The sequence below is a fragment of the Ranitomeya imitator genome, chromosome 4 (genome assembly GCF_032444005.1).
Source record: "Ranitomeya imitator isolate aRanImi1 chromosome 4, aRanImi1.pri, whole genome shotgun sequence".
NCBI lineage: Eukaryota > Metazoa > Chordata > Amphibia > Anura > Dendrobatidae > Ranitomeya > Ranitomeya imitator.
Genome location: NC_091285.1, coordinates 379797473 through 379814975, shown reverse-complemented (window position 1 = coordinate 379814975; position 17503 = coordinate 379797473). Strand labels below are relative to the sequence as shown.

At 48.2% G+C, this 17503-nt stretch overlaps 1 protein-coding gene across 1 annotated transcript in view; it reads right to left on the bottom strand.

Moving 5' to 3' along the window:
- Positions 1 to 17503, bottom strand: part of CDNF (cerebral dopamine neurotrophic factor) — an 80438-nt gene that overhangs the window by 19486 nt on the left and 43449 nt on the right. The window lies entirely within an intron of this gene.

Here is a 17503-nt window from a genome sequence, read left to right as displayed (position 1 = left end):
CAAAGTCCGCCTGCCCAGACTCACATCTGTGGAAGTATGTGAATAATAGTGCTTCAAGAATGCATGCGGACTGGAGGAATCCGCAAACTTGCGGTCATGCTTGCCGACGTCTGGTGCCTAGAGCCCTCAGACAGGGAAATAGGCTGACATCTAGCCCGGAAGGACTCCTGGATGGAGAAAAGAATCCACCAGGCTAACATGGCCGAAGAAACGGCTAAACCCTTCCTGCGACCGTCAGGAAGCCTACTTGCCATCGAGGAACCCAAGTAAAGTGTCCAACCTATGGAAGGACGCCGTCCTCGATACGTACCCACTCGGAGCACTCACTTCTTCCAGATTATGGAGAACCCATTCCGTTTTGTGGACTGGAGCCGAAAGAGATGAGAGAACGATGCCCCTGTAACAGTGGGAATACAATACCGCCTTGGCAACGAGGGAAGGGGATGGCTTGAGGGCAACCCTGCCTTGATGGTAATAAGGAAAAAAGACAAAGAACAGAACGACGAGTTCAGAAGACTCGTCAGGAGGACAAGAACGCAGAGAAAGAAGGGAAGAGACCTTCCCTGATAGTAAAATCTGTCCGGATCAAAAAAGGAGTCCACTGTAAGATGCCCAGGACCATTAAGGTCCCACGGATCTAGCGGTACGCGGTAGGGAAGAACTACAGGTTAAGACTCCCTGCGAGAAAGTCCATAATTCCAGTTTTGTTGCAATAAGACGGAAAAATACTAGAACCGTAAGCGAGAAAACCTGACATGGTCAGTGCGGGTCTCCCGGGATCACTGGGGCCCTTCCTGCTTCCGAAAAGATCTCAGACGTAGTGGAAGAGGGGTTATAGAAATTGGGACCATGGAAGAACAGAGCATGCACTGCGATGGTCCTGGAGCGAGGCCAGACCATGAACGGAGTACATTAGCGTTCAGCTTGGACGCCATCTGACCTACGTCTGGAGTACTCCAGTGAAGGCAGATCCGATGGAAGACTTCCGAGTGAAGTTCCCACTCACTTGAGGAGAAAACCTGACGGCTGAAAATGTCTGCCGCCCAGTGTTCTACTCCGGGGATATGTACTGTTGAGATCACCGAATGATAGATCTCGGTTCATCAGATAGTGCGAGGTACCTTGGCCATGGCGCTTGACTGTGGGTACTTGCTAGATGGTTAACGTGTGGCACAGCCGTGGCATTATCCAACTGAAGACCCGCCAAAAGGCAGTGGACCTGCTGTAGGATCAGTCGTACCGTTGGGATCTCCAGAGAAAAGATTGGGAGAAGAAGACTGGCATTGGTATTTCCTAATAACCGTTGGACCAGGAGAAGGCTCTGGACAAGGAAGGAGTTCAGAGACTACCCTTTGAAAGCCTGATTGACTTGCAGAAAACGAGCGCAGCGAAGGAAAACGCTTCCATTGTCGACTATATATATTTTTTTTTTTTTCAGAACCCTCCTAGCGAACTTGACTGAACCGAGGGAATGAGTGATCAAGTGCACCAGCTCTCTGTTGAAGGGCCATGACCTTGACTCGAGAGAGAATAACCATCCTTCTTGGGCCGGATCATCCTCAAAGAGGATCTGCTGGACTGGGCATGAGGAAAAAACTTGTCTAAGTTTAGCTGTTAGACCAGTTGAGAGTGTATTGCAAGTCATATAGACGACTCAGCGTAGTCCTAGAAGAGCGGCTACAAAGTCGACCAAATAGGGCAGGACGATCATGCTTCTAGGGTGCAAGAAGCACATGACAACCGTCATGACCCTTGCGACGACTCTGGTGTGGTAGCCTGGCCGGAGGGCAAGGTCGTGACTTGAAAAAGCTGTTCGCGAATGGAAAGGCGAAGGGATTATTGTAGAGAGGAGAAATAGACAAGTGAGGGTAAGAATCCCGAATGTCGATGGATGCCAGAAAAGTCCACCTCTATCTGTTGAAGTAATGGCTGAGCGGAGGAACTCCATCCGAAAAAAGGAGGACCTTGTCAAAGGTTGTTAGAAGTTTGAGGTCCAGGAATGGTGACACTTTTCATTCCCTCCTTTTTGGAACCAAGGTCCCTTAGATCTAGACTGTCCTGGACAATGCTTCCACTGCTGGATGGGTCTGTAGAGGAGATACGATCCCCTGCTAGTCTCCCGCTCAGAAGATTTGATTGGCCAGCTATACTGCTGAAAACAAAGTAGTTAAGGTCTCTGACCAGGAGACTATTGGTCAAGCAACCCATGTGGCGGCTAAGGAAGGGTAGAGCGCTGAACCCGAAAACACAAGACGGAACGAACTAGATTTGCTATCCGACCGTCTGTGGTATCTAATTGATGATACGCCGGCCAGGATACTGGTAGTTATACCACAAGAAATTCTACCCGGATAGTCTGCCCAGTGGCAGAATGCGGGACTGCAACCAGCAGGTCTCTGCCATTGTCGTGCAGAGTAGAAAATAAGGGACCCTCGATCCACCCTCTTCTTAACAGGGACGTGGAGAGGAATCGTCCGCTTTCTTGCATCTGATACAAAGGGGGGGAAAACCTCCTTGTTAGGATGCCACAAATGTGTGCCTCCGTACATGCCCAGAGTTCCGAGTGGACAGGACAGGTTGTCTGGCGATAGGCCTGGATGCAGAAGAGGATACATGGAGGCGACACTCCGTGTGCTCGTCTGTTGAAGGTGTGGGAGGAAATCGGAGCCCTTTAAAGGACCCGTCGCCCATAAAAATCCGACCAGGTATGGCATCCTACTTAGAGGTTTCTGTCCGGTGCATCCCCCGTCAATTTGTTGATGGAGATTTTCTAGAACCTGTACGTTTATCTAGAATACTTGCGGCCCCTGCTAGCCGACGGCTCCCATTGTAGGAGAGGGAGCATGTAGAGTGCTCCGGAGCTCAGTTAGGGTGACCAGCTTAGGATAGGTGATGTGCCCTTAAGACCAGTAAATACTGGTCATCCGCCTTTAAGACTAGGGAGTACTGGTCATGAGCCTTTAAGACCAGGGAATACTGGTCTTGTGCCTTAGTAAGATGACGTACTGTTCATGTGCCTTTAAAAGCAGGGCATGCTGGACATGTGCCTTCAGGAACCAGGGCCTACTGGTCATGAGCCCTTAAGAACCAGGAAATACTTGACGTGAACCTTTAAGTCCAGGACATACAGGTCATGTGCCGTTGAAACCAGGGCATGCTGGTCATTTGCGTTTAAGACCAGGGCATACTGGTCATGAGCCTTTAAGACCAGGGTATACTGGTCACGTGCCTTTAAGACCAGGGCATACTGGTCGTGAACCTTTAAGACCAGGGCATACTGGTCATGTGCCTTTAAAAGCCAGGGCATACTGGACATGGGCCTTTAAGACCAGGGTATACTGGTCATGTGCCTTTGAAAACCAGGGCGTACTAGTCATGTGCTTTTAAGACCAGGGCATACTGGTTATTTGCGTTTGAGACCAGGGGATACTGGTCATGTGCCTTTAAGACCAGGGCATACTGGTCATGTGCCTTTAAGACCAGAAAATACTGGTCACGTGCCTTTAAGACCAGGGCATACTGGTCATGAGCCTTTAAGACCAGGGTATACTGGTCACGTGCCTTTAAGACCAGGGCATACTGGTCGTGAACATTTAAGACCAGGGCATACTGGTCATGTGCCTTTAAAAGCCAGGGCATACTGGACATGGGCCTTTAAGACCAGGGTATACTGGTCATGTGCCTTTGAAAACCAGGGCGTACTAGTCATGTGCTTTTAAGACCAGGGCATACTGGTTATTTGCGTTTGAGACCAGGGGATACTGGTCACGTGCCTTTAAGACCAGGGCATACTGGTCATGTGCCTTTAAGACCAGAAAATACTGGTCACGTGCCTTTAAGACCAGGGCATACTGGTCATGTGCCTTTAAGACCAGGGTAAACTGGTCACGTGTCTTTAAGACCAGGGAATACTGGTCATGTGCTTTAGGACCAGGGTATACTGGTCACGTGCCTTTAAGACCAGGGCATACTGGTCATGTGCCTTTAAGACCAGGGTAAACTGGTCACGTGCCTTTAAGACCAGGAATACTGGTCGAGTGAGGAATGCTGGACATGTGCCTTTAAGACCAGCAAAGCTGGTATGTGCCTTTAAGAACAGGAATGCTGGTCATGCGTCTATAAGACCATGAATGCTGGTCAAGTGCCTTTAAGACGGGAGCATACTGGCCATGTGCCTTTAAGACCAGGGCATACTGGCCATGTGTGTAAGGCCAGGGGAAGGTGGAGCCCCCTGAGGGGAACTGGAAGAGCTGGGCTCGGCGGCAGCGGGGGCTCCTGAGCTCATTTGATTAAGAACTATGGGAAAAATGACCGGCTTCTGGGAGAGCAGAGAATGCTGGAGATGTGCCCCTTTTAAACAAGGGAACCCGTAAGACCATGCTGGTCATGAGATTAATAAAAAGGCAAGGAAAGCTGGGGATGCACCTATGGGCCCAGCGACTACTGGGCATGAGTCTTAAATACCAGGGAATGAGGTCATGTACCCTTAAGACCCGTGCCTTTAAGACCGGAGCTTGCAGGAGAGCCAGAGATTGCAGGCCTTAAGTATATAAAAAACAGGGAAAGCTAGTCCCTTAATGCTGCCGGTGGTGCGTGCGGGCGGGGGGGGAGGGGGGGCGAATCACCTTACCGAGGTTCTGAGTCCCCCGACTGGAATACCGCTGACTTCAGCGCTGAAAAACCGCCGGCGGTAGCCCTTTCCAGAAAAACTAATGACCGGCAAATGGAGGAGGAGGAAGATGGCCGCCGGGATCTCGTCTGGAACGAGAAGCGCCTGAATAGGGGGGCGGAGCCGCTAGAATGAAGCAAGCGGTGGGCGGGGCTTCCCGGGATGCGGCCTAAACAGGGCCGAAGCCGGGGACTAAATTTATGGCTTCGGCCGGCGCGCACCCGCAGACTGAAGGGAAAAGTGCCGTGAAGCTCTGTGGGGACCCTGCCGCTATGGAGCCCTCCTCTGACCGCCAGAAAAACCCAAATCTCACGGAGCACTTACCCCAATATGAAGGGGATGCAGGTCAGAGCTGTGCCCGGGTAGAAGGACGGTGCAGGGTTGGGGAGCCTCCATCCACCATCCCTGCAGAAGAGGGGTGGAGAGGAACCGTCTGCCTCCTTCAATCATCCGCTTGTTCAGTGGTGATGCAGTGGGGGCTGCTCGGACGCCACACTGGAAGGTGCCTCTGTACAGCCGAGGGTAAAACCTGGTGGACAGGGCTGCATGTCCGGCAATAGGCCTGGCTGCAGAAGAGGATACTGAAGGTGAAACTCCAGTGCTCGTCTGATAAGGGAGGGGGGAGATCGGTGCCCTTGAAGGGGCCCGTCGCCCCTAAAATCAGCTCAGGCAGTGGCTTCCCACGTCGCAGGAGAGGATACGGAGAGGTGAAACTCCCGTGCTCGCCTGTTGTTGGTTCGAGGAGATCGGAACATGAAAGAATCCGTCGCCCCATTCGACCATAGTAAAAAGTAAAAAACTGTAAAAAATAGTTCTTTGGGTCTGTATAGCAGACCCGTCCGTGTGCCTCCTACGGACACCAAGCAAGAACTGGTTAGCTGGGAGCCAGCAGGAGGGTGTATACTGCAGGGAAGGAGCGAACTTTTTTTGTATTACTTAGTGTCAGCCTCCTGGTGGCAGCAGCATACACCCATGGTCTGTGTCCCCCAATGAGGCGAAGGAGAAATATCTATATTATAAATGAATACAAAATGATATGTAGGAACTTTTTTAATCAAACAATTCATTACTGAGAATTATCGAGAATTCTTAGGCTAAGTTCACACTGCGTTAGTACAGTCCGTTCAACATATCTGTTAAAGGACTGCACTAACGCAAGTGCCGGCGCTTGCACAGCGCTAGCGGAGATGGAGCATCTGCTAGCTCCATCTGCGCTAGCAGTGCGCTAGCAGTGACGGACCCGGAAACGCTGCAGCCCGCGTCTGGGCGTGCACCAGCGATGCGTCCGCCATTGACAGTAATGGCATTATGCCGCGGTGTAACGTAGTCCGTTAAACGGGTCACACTAGCGCAGTGTGAACCTGGCCTTATATGTGCGATTATCTTTATATTCCTTACATAAAACTAATACTTTCAAGCAAGACATGGAAAGTGATAAGTTGGTAATTGGTCTATTAAAAGAAGCCAAAGTTCAAGAACCACAGCATGAAGGCTTATACAGATAAAGGCGGCTCAGCAGAGGCAATATATTGCACTAAATATAGAAACTAGACATTTTACAATGGGGCAATAAAAAAAGTAAGTTATAAATGGAGCATATTAAAGATACAAGTCTAATATTGTACTCGTTTTACAAATAAGTTTATGTTCACTGTAATGTTTGGAAATTTTTTGAAAGATACAAAAAATAAATAAATTTAAACCATTTCTAATTAACCCTTTCATGACCGGAGTTTTTTGTTTTGTTTTGCGTTTTCGTTTTTCACTCCCCCCTTCCCAGAGCCATAACTCTTTTTTCCGTCAATATGGCCATGCGAGGGCTTGTTTTTTGCATGACGGGTTGTAATTTTCAGCGATACCATTGGTTTTAGCATGTCATGTACTTGAAAACGGGAAAAAAATTCCAAGTGCGGTGAAATTGCAAAAAAAAAGTGCAATCCCACACTTGTTTTTTGTTTGGCTTTTTTGCTAGGTTCACTAAATGCTAAAACTGACCTGCCATTGTGATTCTCCATGTCATTACGAGTTCATAGACACCATACATGTCTTTTTTATCTAAGTGGTGAAAAAAAATTCAAACTTTGCTAAAAGAAAAAAAAAATGCGCAATTTTCCGAGACCTGTAGCGTCTCCATTTTTCATGATCTCAGGTTGGGTGTGGGCTTATTTTTTTGCATGCCGAGCTGATCTTTTGATCACCCGTTATTGCATTGTAATGCAATTTCGCGGCGACCAAAAAAACGTAATTCTGGGGTTTTGATTTTTTTTCTCGCTACCACGCTTAGCGATCAGGTTAATCCTTTTTTTTTTTTTTGATAGATCGGGCGATTCTGATTCAGCGATACCAAATATGTGTATGTTTGATTTTTTTTTTTATTGTTTTATTTTGAATGGGGTAAAAGGGGGGTGATTTAAACTTTTATATTTTTTTAAATTTTATTAATCACCTTTTTTTACTTTTGGTATGCTTCAGTAGCCTCCATGAGAGACTAGAAGCTGGCATAACTTGATTGGCTCTGCTACATAGAGACAATGTTCATATCGTTCCTATGTAGCAGAATTACTGCATTGTTATGAGCGCCGACCACAGGGTGGCACTCATAGCAATCCGGCATCAACAACAATAGAGGTCTCAAGGAGACCTCTGGTTGTCATGCCGACGCACTGGCTACCCCTGATCATGTGACAGGGGTCAGCGGTGCGTGTATTTCCGGCCCAATGGCTGGAAGCACCATGTAAATGCCGCTTGTTACGTGTTACGGAACCACTCGGCACACAGAATATGTTGTGCAGTTATATGTATGTATAATAGGTTCCATGTGAGAAGCATGTCCCTAATGCATCAGCCCACAGGCTGCGCCCCTGGGCAGAGGGGACACGATATTCCCCTTTTGTCCACCCCCCACCTTTGTAATTCCCACAGTAAATATCGGCAGGCTCCGGCCACCTGCGGCTATTGTAATGTATGTCTGGCCTGCCGCTTTAATATTGGCCTGCCCTCTGTATCTGTATGATATATTCTGTGTCCTGTGAGTAAAGTGTGGTCAGACTGGAAATACGTGGAGAAGCAGTGATCTTTTATATGCGCCCATGTAACCAAGGAATTCCAGCTAGCGTCCTTCATTCAGACTCCAGCCAAAGCAGAGTGGACCTCCTGAAACACAGGGTGGTACTGAAAGAGGTACCCCAGCTTGGTAGACCCCGTTACACTGGTGGCAGACAGCTATGATACCCCTTCTACAGGAGGAAAGAATGAATGGAAAACAGAAAAGATCTGGTGGAAGCCCGAGGGTTGATCGCCAGCAACAAAACAAAAGCGGATATGATAGCAGCCATCATGGAACAAGACAGTGCAGCGCCCCCCAATGTGAACGTGGAGGAGACTGAATTCCAGAGGGAGGTAAAGAACAGACTGGCGTTCTATGGCCCAAAACCTGCAGTAGAGATCATATGAGAGGTGATGGCTGATGTGCGTACTGATCTGAAGGAAAAGATGGCCGAGCAGACCAGGATAGAGCTAGCCAAGATGGAGATGGCAGAGCGGACCAAAGTGGAGCTGGCCAAGATGGAGATGGCAGTTCGGAGAGAGGAGAGTCAGTGAGCAGGGGGATCTCTGTCCTTCGACCAGGTACCTTCAACAGTAAGCCACAAAAAGATCCAGTATAATGCCTTCCGACAGTTGGGGGAGGCAGAGGAAGACATTGATGGCTTTCTGCAGGACTTTGAGCGGCAGTGTGCCCTTCATCAAGTGAAGCTGTAGGAACGGGTTCAGATTCTGGCCAGCAAGCTGACAGGCCGGGCAGCGGACGCCTATCGCACGGTACCTGATGAGGACTGTATGGACTATGAGCGGATCAAAGAAGTGATCTTGGCCCGGAATGCGCTGACATCAGAGGCACACCGCCAAAAGTTCCGCGGACTTATAAAATACGTAACCGATATCCTTGCTGAATGGGCCTGTAAATTATGGTGGTCACTGCTACAGTGGGTACAAGGAAGCCAAGCAACCACTAAGGAGGACGTCCTCCAGCTCTTCTTGTCAGAACGATTCTTTAATGGACTAACCCCCGAGACACAGGAATGGCTTCGGGACAGGCGGCCAACGACTCTTGAGGAAGCCACTCGTCTGGCCGATGAACATCATGATGCCAGGAGGCCTCAGTTGTCCGGATCAAAGATGGTCACTAGGGGTCCGCCCATGAACCTGGAGGGCCCCAAACCACCGAAGATTGTAAGAGGACCAGCTAAAAACCCAGCCTACCACAGTCCCCCTGGGGTGCGATGCCACACCTGCCGTCAGCTGGGTCACCTGCAAAGACAATGTCCCAACCGGACTCAGCATACCCAGTGGCCAAAGGTGGGAACAGCTACTTCAGCCGGGCTGCTGTACACTGCTACCAAGGCGAAGCTGACCCGGCATTGGGGTCTACGACTAACCAAGGGGTGGAAGAGATGGAGGAAGTGCTGCATGATGTAGACCCTATGCAGGCAGCCCGGGCAGATAATCGACAAAAGCATCGACAGGTCATGTGGGTTAATGGGAAACGTATGCAGGGACTAAGAGATTCCGTGGCAACTTTGACCCTTGTGAAGCCTAATCTCGTCCGGGACCAAGAGAAGACGGACCAGACAGTGGCAGTCCGTGTAGCAGGGGGAGCTATACATTGACTGCCCACTGCCAGGATTCACCTGAACTGGGGAGACGGGGATGGCCTTGTTGAGGTCGGCTTGATGGAGGATTTGCCTGCAGATGTCTTGCTGGGAAATGATTTGGGGCCCATGTTGTCTGCCTTCTCGGTTGCCCCTCTGGCTGAGACATATCCTGTGACCACCCAGAGACAAGCTCGAGCTTCGGAGGCGGAATCACACTCAGAGGAGGCCCAGGTAAGACATCCCAGCCCTACACGTATTCCCATAGCCAGACACATTTCTTGGGCCACCCCAGATAAATTTAAGAGGGAGTTACTTGAGGATCCTTCATTGGAGGGATATCGTGGGAAGGCACAGGAGGGGAGAGGGGTACTGGAAGGGGAACAGTTTGTATGGAAGCAGGGACTCCTCTACCGGATCATAGAGCAGCACCACACAGGGACGAGCCCCACTATAAAACGACAGCTGGTAGTTCCCAAAAAGATTAGGCAGGAGTTACTGCGAATCTCTCATGACATACCCTTGGCCGGGCACTTCGGCGTCAGTCGCACCAGGCATCATCTGACACAAAACTTCTTTTGGCCGGGGGTAACCTATGATGTTCGTCAGTACTGCCAGACCTGTGAATGTTGCCAGTGCATTGGCAAGAGGGGAGATTGATACAAGGCCAAATTACGCCCCCTCCCCATTGTGGAGGAACCATTTAGCCGAGTAGCGGTCGATCTGATAGGGCCGTTAGCCAAACTCAGTCCGTCAGGGAAAAGGTATATATTGACAGTGGTAGATTATGCCACACGGTATCCAGAGGCGGTTGCGTTACCTAACATACTGGCAGAGACGGTGGCGGCCGCCCTGCTCCAAGTTTTCTCACGGGTTGGATTTCCCTGGGAGATTATCTCGGACCAGGGTACCCAGTTTACAGCATAGGTGACCAACCAACTGTGGAAGCTGTACGGCGTAAAGTCCATTAGAAGTGCCCCATACCACCCGCAAACCAATGGGTTGTGTGAACGCTTTAAAAAATTCTGTTTGCCTATCGGGAGGTGCCCCAAGAATCCACAGGGTTCTCCCCGTTCGAGCTGGTATACGGGAGATGGGTAAGGGGACCCCTAAACATAGTGCTAGAACACTGGGAAGGGGAGGGCCTCATAGAAGGGGTATCTATTGTACCCTATGTGCTGGAATTCTGGGACCGCATACAGGAGCTGACCCAGGCTGTACATGAGAACATGCAGGTGACCCATCGGCGCCAGCACGTATGGTACGATCGGAGGGCCAGAGAGCGCACCTTTGAAATAGGACAGAAGGTCCTGGTGTTAGAGCCCACTAAGCAGAACAAGTTTCAAGCTGCATGGCAGGGGCCCTACCAGGTAGTTGGGAAAATAGCTGACACAACCTATAATGTCACCGATTGTGACGACCCCAGGGTTATCCGCATGTTCCACGTGAATATGCTGAAGACCTACCGTGAGCGCCCTGAAGAGGTAGTGGCCATCTGTGCACCTGAAGCAGAGGATTTAGCCGGACTTCCCTTGCCGGATGTCTTAGGGGAAAGGACTCAGTCTAAAACATGGGACCAGGTACACTTGGGTGAAGACCTAGGCCCCCGGGAGAGACAGCAGGCGGAGGAGTTGTTGAGGCAGCGACACAGGATGTTTTCCAGGAGACCAGCGTACACTCGCCTGGCACAACACAAGGTTGAGACCCAGGATCAGACCCCCCTGCGACAAAACCCCTTCCGCGTCCCTGAGTCTGTACGAGAGAGGATGCGACAAGAGATACAAGAGATGTTGCGTTTAGGGGTCATCGAAGAGTCAGATAGCCCCTGGGCATCCCCCGTAGTGTTAGTGCCCAAGAAGGATGAGACTACACGGTTTTGTGTAGACTATCGTAAGCTCAATGAGAAAACAGTGACGGATGCATATCTCATGCCGCGTGTGGATGAGTTGTTAGACCGGCAGGCGGGGGCAAAGTATTTGACCACCATCGATCTATGCAAAGGCTACTGGCAGATTCCCCTTAGTCCTGACGCTATTCCCAAGTCGGCATTTCTCACCCCGTTTGGCTTATTCCAGTTTCGAGTTATGCCATTCAGGATGAAGAATGCCCCGGCGACCTTCCAGAGGCTGGCTGACTGGCTTCTGGATGGTCTCCAGGACTATGCTTGTGCCTACCTGGACGACATCGCCATCTACAGTGCGACATGGGAAGAGCATCTTAATCACCTAGAGACAGTATTGGACAGGATCCACAAGGCCAGAATCACCCTGAACCCAAACAAGTGTCACGTGGACAAAGCAGAGGTTCAGTACTTAGGGCATTGGGTGGGAAGTGGGAAACAGCGACCAGAACCAGCCAAGACTGAGGCCATAGTCAAGTGGCCCACCCCACGCACTAAAACCCAGGTCATGGCGTTTCTAGGGACAGCGGGGTATTATAGGAAATTTGTTCCCAATTACAGCAGTGTGGCCAAGCCCCTCACTGATCTGACCCGTAAGAACCAACCCTGCTAGGTAACCTGGACCCCAGAGTGTGAGGAAGCCTTACGCCAGCTAAAGGACGCCCTCACCAATACCCCTGTAATGGCCGCACCCGATCCAACTAAATGTTTCCTTGTTCACACAGACGCTTCTATGTTTGGATTGGGGGCAGTACTGAGCCAAGTTGGGCCGGACGGCCAAGAACACCCAGTAGCTTACCTGAGTCGGAAACTACTGCCCCGTGAAGTAAGTTATGCGGCCATCGAGAAGGAGTGCCTGGCGGTAGTATGGGCACTCAAAAAGTTGCAACCATATTTGTATGAACGACAGTTTTCCGTCCTAACGGACCATAATGCCCTAGTCTGGCTTAATCGGGTCTCCGGAGACAATGCCAGATTGCTGCGGTGGAGTTTAGCCCTGCAACCTCTGGACTTCACCATCCACTACAGACCCGGCAAACAAAATGGTAACGCCGATGGACTAAGTCGACAAATGGAACTTGTACCAACCCCATAAACTTTTGTCATCCCCAAACCGATCCGTTAAGGATCAGACTGTGTATGCCGATCGCGTCGCTGAAAAGGGGAGCCGTGCTACGTGTTACAGAACCACTCAGCAGCCAGAATATGTTGTGCAGTTAAATGTATGTATAATAGGTTCCATGTGAGATGCAAGTCCCTAATGCATCATCCCACAGGCTGCGCCCCTGGGCAGAGGGGACACGATATTGCCCTTTTGTCCGACCCCCACCTTTGTAATTCCCACAGTAAATATCGGCAGCCTCCGGCCACCTGCGGCTATTGTAATGTATGTCTGGCCTGCCGCTTTTCTATTGGCCTGCCCTCTGTATCTGTGTGATATATTCTGTGTCCTGTGAGGACAGTGTGGTCAGACTGGAAATACGTGGAGAAGCAGTGATCTTTTATATGCGCCCATGTAACCAAGCAATTCCAGCCAGCATCCTTCATTCAGACTCCAGCCAAAGCAGAGTGGACCTCCTGAAACACGGGGTGGTACTGAAAGAGGTACCCCAGCTTTGTAGACCCTGTTACACCGCTGTCAGAGTTTGACAGCGGCATTTAACTAGTTAATATGCGCGGGCGGATCGCAAATTCGACCTCGCCTACTGCGGGCACATGTCAGCTGTTGAAAACAGCTGATATGTCGTGGCTTTGAGGTGGGGATTCTGACGTTGGACGTACTGTCCAGTCCGACGTCAGAAGGGGTTAAGTATCATCTTGCATAATAAATTACATTTATTATATAAAGTGTGAAGGTTTTATAAGGCTATGTGCACACATTGCGGATTTACTGCGGATCCGCAGCGTTTTTTTCTGCGCAGAAATGCTGCAGATCCGCAAAGTGATTTACAGTACAATGTAAATCAATAGTAAAAAAAAATACTGTGCTAATGGTGCGTAAAATTCCGCATGGAAAACGCAGCGGATTGAAAGAAGGAGCATGTCACTTCTTTTGTGCGGATCTGCAGCGTTTCTGCACCCATTCCATAATAGAAATCCGCAGTGGTAAAAACCGCAGTAAATCCGCAGTAAATCTGCAACAAAAACGCACAAAATCCGCAACAAAAACGCATCAAATCTGAACCTGCGTTTTCTGCCAAGAGATCCAGATTTTGTGTAGAAAATTCTGCACCCAAATCTGCAATGTGTGCACATAGCCTAAGGTTGCGGCAGCTCACTGGTTTTACCCATCATTACAAGTTTCTTTTGTGGCACCTTGGTAATGAGGCACCTATTTTTAGGCCATCAGTTGAACCCGCTGATATTATTTTTCAATAAGTGGCAGGATTGGTTTCTAATGACTGGTAGATTTCAGATGGTGTCATGACTTTCTATGGCTTTCTTCATGTGTTCAATACTTTTTCCCTGTGTCATTTCTAATCATTACACATAATTTAATTTATGGACATTTATGGTGTGATTTCTTTGGATGTGTGGGTTGGATGGATTGTTACAGACATCTGGTGAGAATGTCATGTCAGTATCACTTTTAGAAATATATTTATTTAGAAACTTGGTGACGTTTTCAATACTTATTTCACCCACTGTAATATATAGGTTGTAATAGGACAAGATTACACACATTGAACTCATAAATCAATTTTTAGCTAAGTCCATACTTATCCCTCTAGTATAATATATGGCACTAAAAGCTGTGCACTGAGATAAAACATTGTGAAGAAATAAACTTTACTTTAAGTAATGAGTATGTAATTAACTACTTTAGGAACATTCGCCTGAGCAATGTGATAGAATAAACATTATAAAAAATATTTGGTTGCTTAATTTTTACAATTACTATTAACTGTGTACTTACAAAATAATGGAAAACTATGGATATTGGAAGTTCTGAAATTCAATCTAAAGAAAACCAAAATATATAATTTAAGTGGTCTTTACCATAAGAAGTAATGATTGCATATCGATAGGCTATATAATTGCTTTCTGATCAGTGACATTATGACTGAAGGCCCCCTAAAAGGCCCCCTACCAATCCTCTGAGTGAATGGAGGCATGCTAGACAATCGATGAGGTTCCTACACAACTTTCCTAGACAACAATGCTTCCAGCATAGAGACCTTCAGCTCAGCCATATTTACTTTCTACTTCCATCTAGTGATTGTGATTCTCAGGGTTTTCAGAACTTGAGCAGATTGTGAAGTAATGGAATATCCAAATAAAATCACCAATATTGCATGCAAGTCAAAGTTGCATTCGCTTTGCATTGAAGCCTATGGCAAGTGATTGTGAATGACTGACAACAAGCGACAGAAGATCCAACACATTTGGAACCATGTGACTCTGTGTTGTTTCCATGTGACAATATAGGAAATGATGATCGCAATCTCAGTTTCACGCAACAGATATTATTGTTTAGGCCTACACTCATATTTCTGGCAAGCTGCATGGTTATCATGATTGACTAACACAATCATGTGCAGTCACAAATCAGACACAGGAATTACTGGAAATAAAATAATGTGTGCCAGATTACTATATGCAGAAAAAAGGAAAAATGATATGCAAAGGCACTAGCACCCATATAATGTAACATACAATCTGAATACTGAAGAATATAAAACTTAATTAAGTGATCACAGTGAGCTTAAAACACATGCACACATAGGCGGATTATAATGAGGGCAATCTGGGCTACCGCCTGGGGCCCGAGGCTCCAGGGGGGCCCATACTCAGATTGCCCTTATTATAACTTTTATAATGGCGCACGCCAGTATGTACGCACCACAAGTACAAGTGGGGCCTCGGGGACTGGAGCAGAGCGGCAGGGGAACAGGAGCCAGGTGCATATGTGGTGTTTTTTTGTATTAAAATACGTATGGGATTTGTGCATAGGGAGTTACAGTATGTGGGGGCTCATAGTGTATATCGGGGCTATGTGAGAGCTTGTAATGTATACAGGAGCCTATGTGATGGCTCATACTGAATATAGGGTGCTATGTGGGGCTCATGCTTTATATAGGAGACTATGTACAGGCTCATACTGTATATAGGAGGCTATATGGGGGATCATGCTGTATATACGGAGGCTATGTTGGGTTCATAATGTATATAGGTAGCTATGTAGGGCTTATACTGAATATATGGAGGCTATGTGAGGCTCATTGTATATAGAAGGATATGTGGGGTCTCATACTGTATATAGCAGGCTATATTATGGAGGGGCTATACATAAAGATCTATTTGCAGGGTCATACTGTATATAGGAGGCTATGTGCGGGCTCATACTGTATATGAGGCTATGTGCTGGTTCATATTGTATATTGGAGGCTACAGTATATAGGGCACATACTGTGTATAGGCAGCTATGTGCAGGCTCATACTGAGTATAGGAGGCTATGAGGGGGCTCATAATGTATTTAGGGAGCTATGTGTTGGTTCATACTATATATAGGAGGAGCTATGTGTGGGTTCATACTATATATAGGAGGAGCTATGTGTGGGCTCATTCTGTATATAGTCAGCTATGTACAGGTCTCATACTGTATATAGGGAGCTATGTGTGGGCTCATACTGTATATAGAAGGCTATATGGGGGCTCATACTGTAACTGGGAGCTATGTCTGGGCTCCTATTGTATATAGGGAGCTGTTATGAAACGCAATTCAGTACCACAATGGACATAGCGGTCAGAGGACATACAGTGATCTGACAATAACCCAAAATCATAGAACGAGCTCTGAGACGTGGGAACTCTGCAGACCGCAATCCCTAATCCTCTCCAAACAACACTAGAGGCAGCCGTGGATTGCGCCTAACTCTGCCTATGCAACTCGGCACAGCCTGAGAAACTAACTAGCCTGAAGATAGAAAATAAGCCTACCTTGCCTCAGAGAAATACCCCAAAGGAAAAGGCAGCCCCCCACATATAATGACTGTAAGTTAAGATGAAAAGACAAACGTAGAGATGAAATAGATTCAGCAAAGTGAGGCCCGACTTTCTTAACAGAGCGAGGATAGAAAAGGTAACTTTGCGGTCTACACAAAACCCTAAAGAAAACCACGCAAAGAGGGCAAAAAGACCCTCCGTACCGAACGAACGGCACGGAGGTACACCCTTTGCGTCCCAGAGCTTCCAGCAACAAATTAGACAAGCTGGACAGAAAAAATAGCAAACAAATAGCAAAGAAGAACTTAGCTATGCAGAGCAGCAGGCCACAGGAATGATCCAGGGAAAAGCAAGTCCAAAACTGGAACATTGACAGGAAGCCAGGATCAAAGCATTAGGTGGAGTTAAGTAGAGAAGCACCTAACGACCTTACCAGATCTCCTGAGGGAGGAAACTCAGAAGCCGCAGTACCACTTACCTCCACCAACAGAAGCTCACAGAGAGAATCAGCCGAAGTACCACTTGTGACCACAGGAGGGAGCTCTGCCACAGAATTCACAACAGTACCCCCACCTTGAGGAGGGGTCACCGAACCCTCACCAGAGCCCCCAGGCCGACCAGGATGAGCCACATGAAAGGCACGAACAAGATCGGGAGCATGGACATCAGAGGCAAAAACCCAGGAATTATCTTCCTGAGCATAACCCTTCCATTTAACCAGATACTGGAGTTTCCGTTTAGAAACACGAGAATCCAAAATCTTCTCCACAATATACTCCAATTCCCCCTCCACCAAAACCGGGGCAGGAGGATCAACAGATGGAACCATAGGTGCCACGTATCTCCGCAACAATGACCTATGGAATACGTTATGTATGGAAAAAGAATCTGGAAGGGTCAGACGAAAAGACACAGGATTAAGAACCTCAGAAATCCTATACGGACCAATGAAACGAGGTTTAAACTTAGGAGAGGAAACCTTTATAGGAATATGACGAGAAGATAACCAAACCAGATCCCCAACACGAAGTCGGGGACCCACACGGCGTCTGCGATTAGCGAAACGTTGAGCCTTCTCCTGGGACAAGGTCAAATTGTCCACTACATGAGTCCAAATCTGCTGCAACCTGTCCACCACAGTATCCACACCAGGACAGTCCGAAGACTCAACCTGTCCTGAAGAGAAACGAGGATGGAACCCAGAATTGCAGAAAAATGGCGAAACCAAGGTAGCCGAGCTGGCCCGATTATTAAGGGCGAACTCAGCCAAAGGCAAAAAGGACACCCAGTCATCCTGATCGGCAGAAACAAAGCATCTCAGATATGTTTCCAAGGTC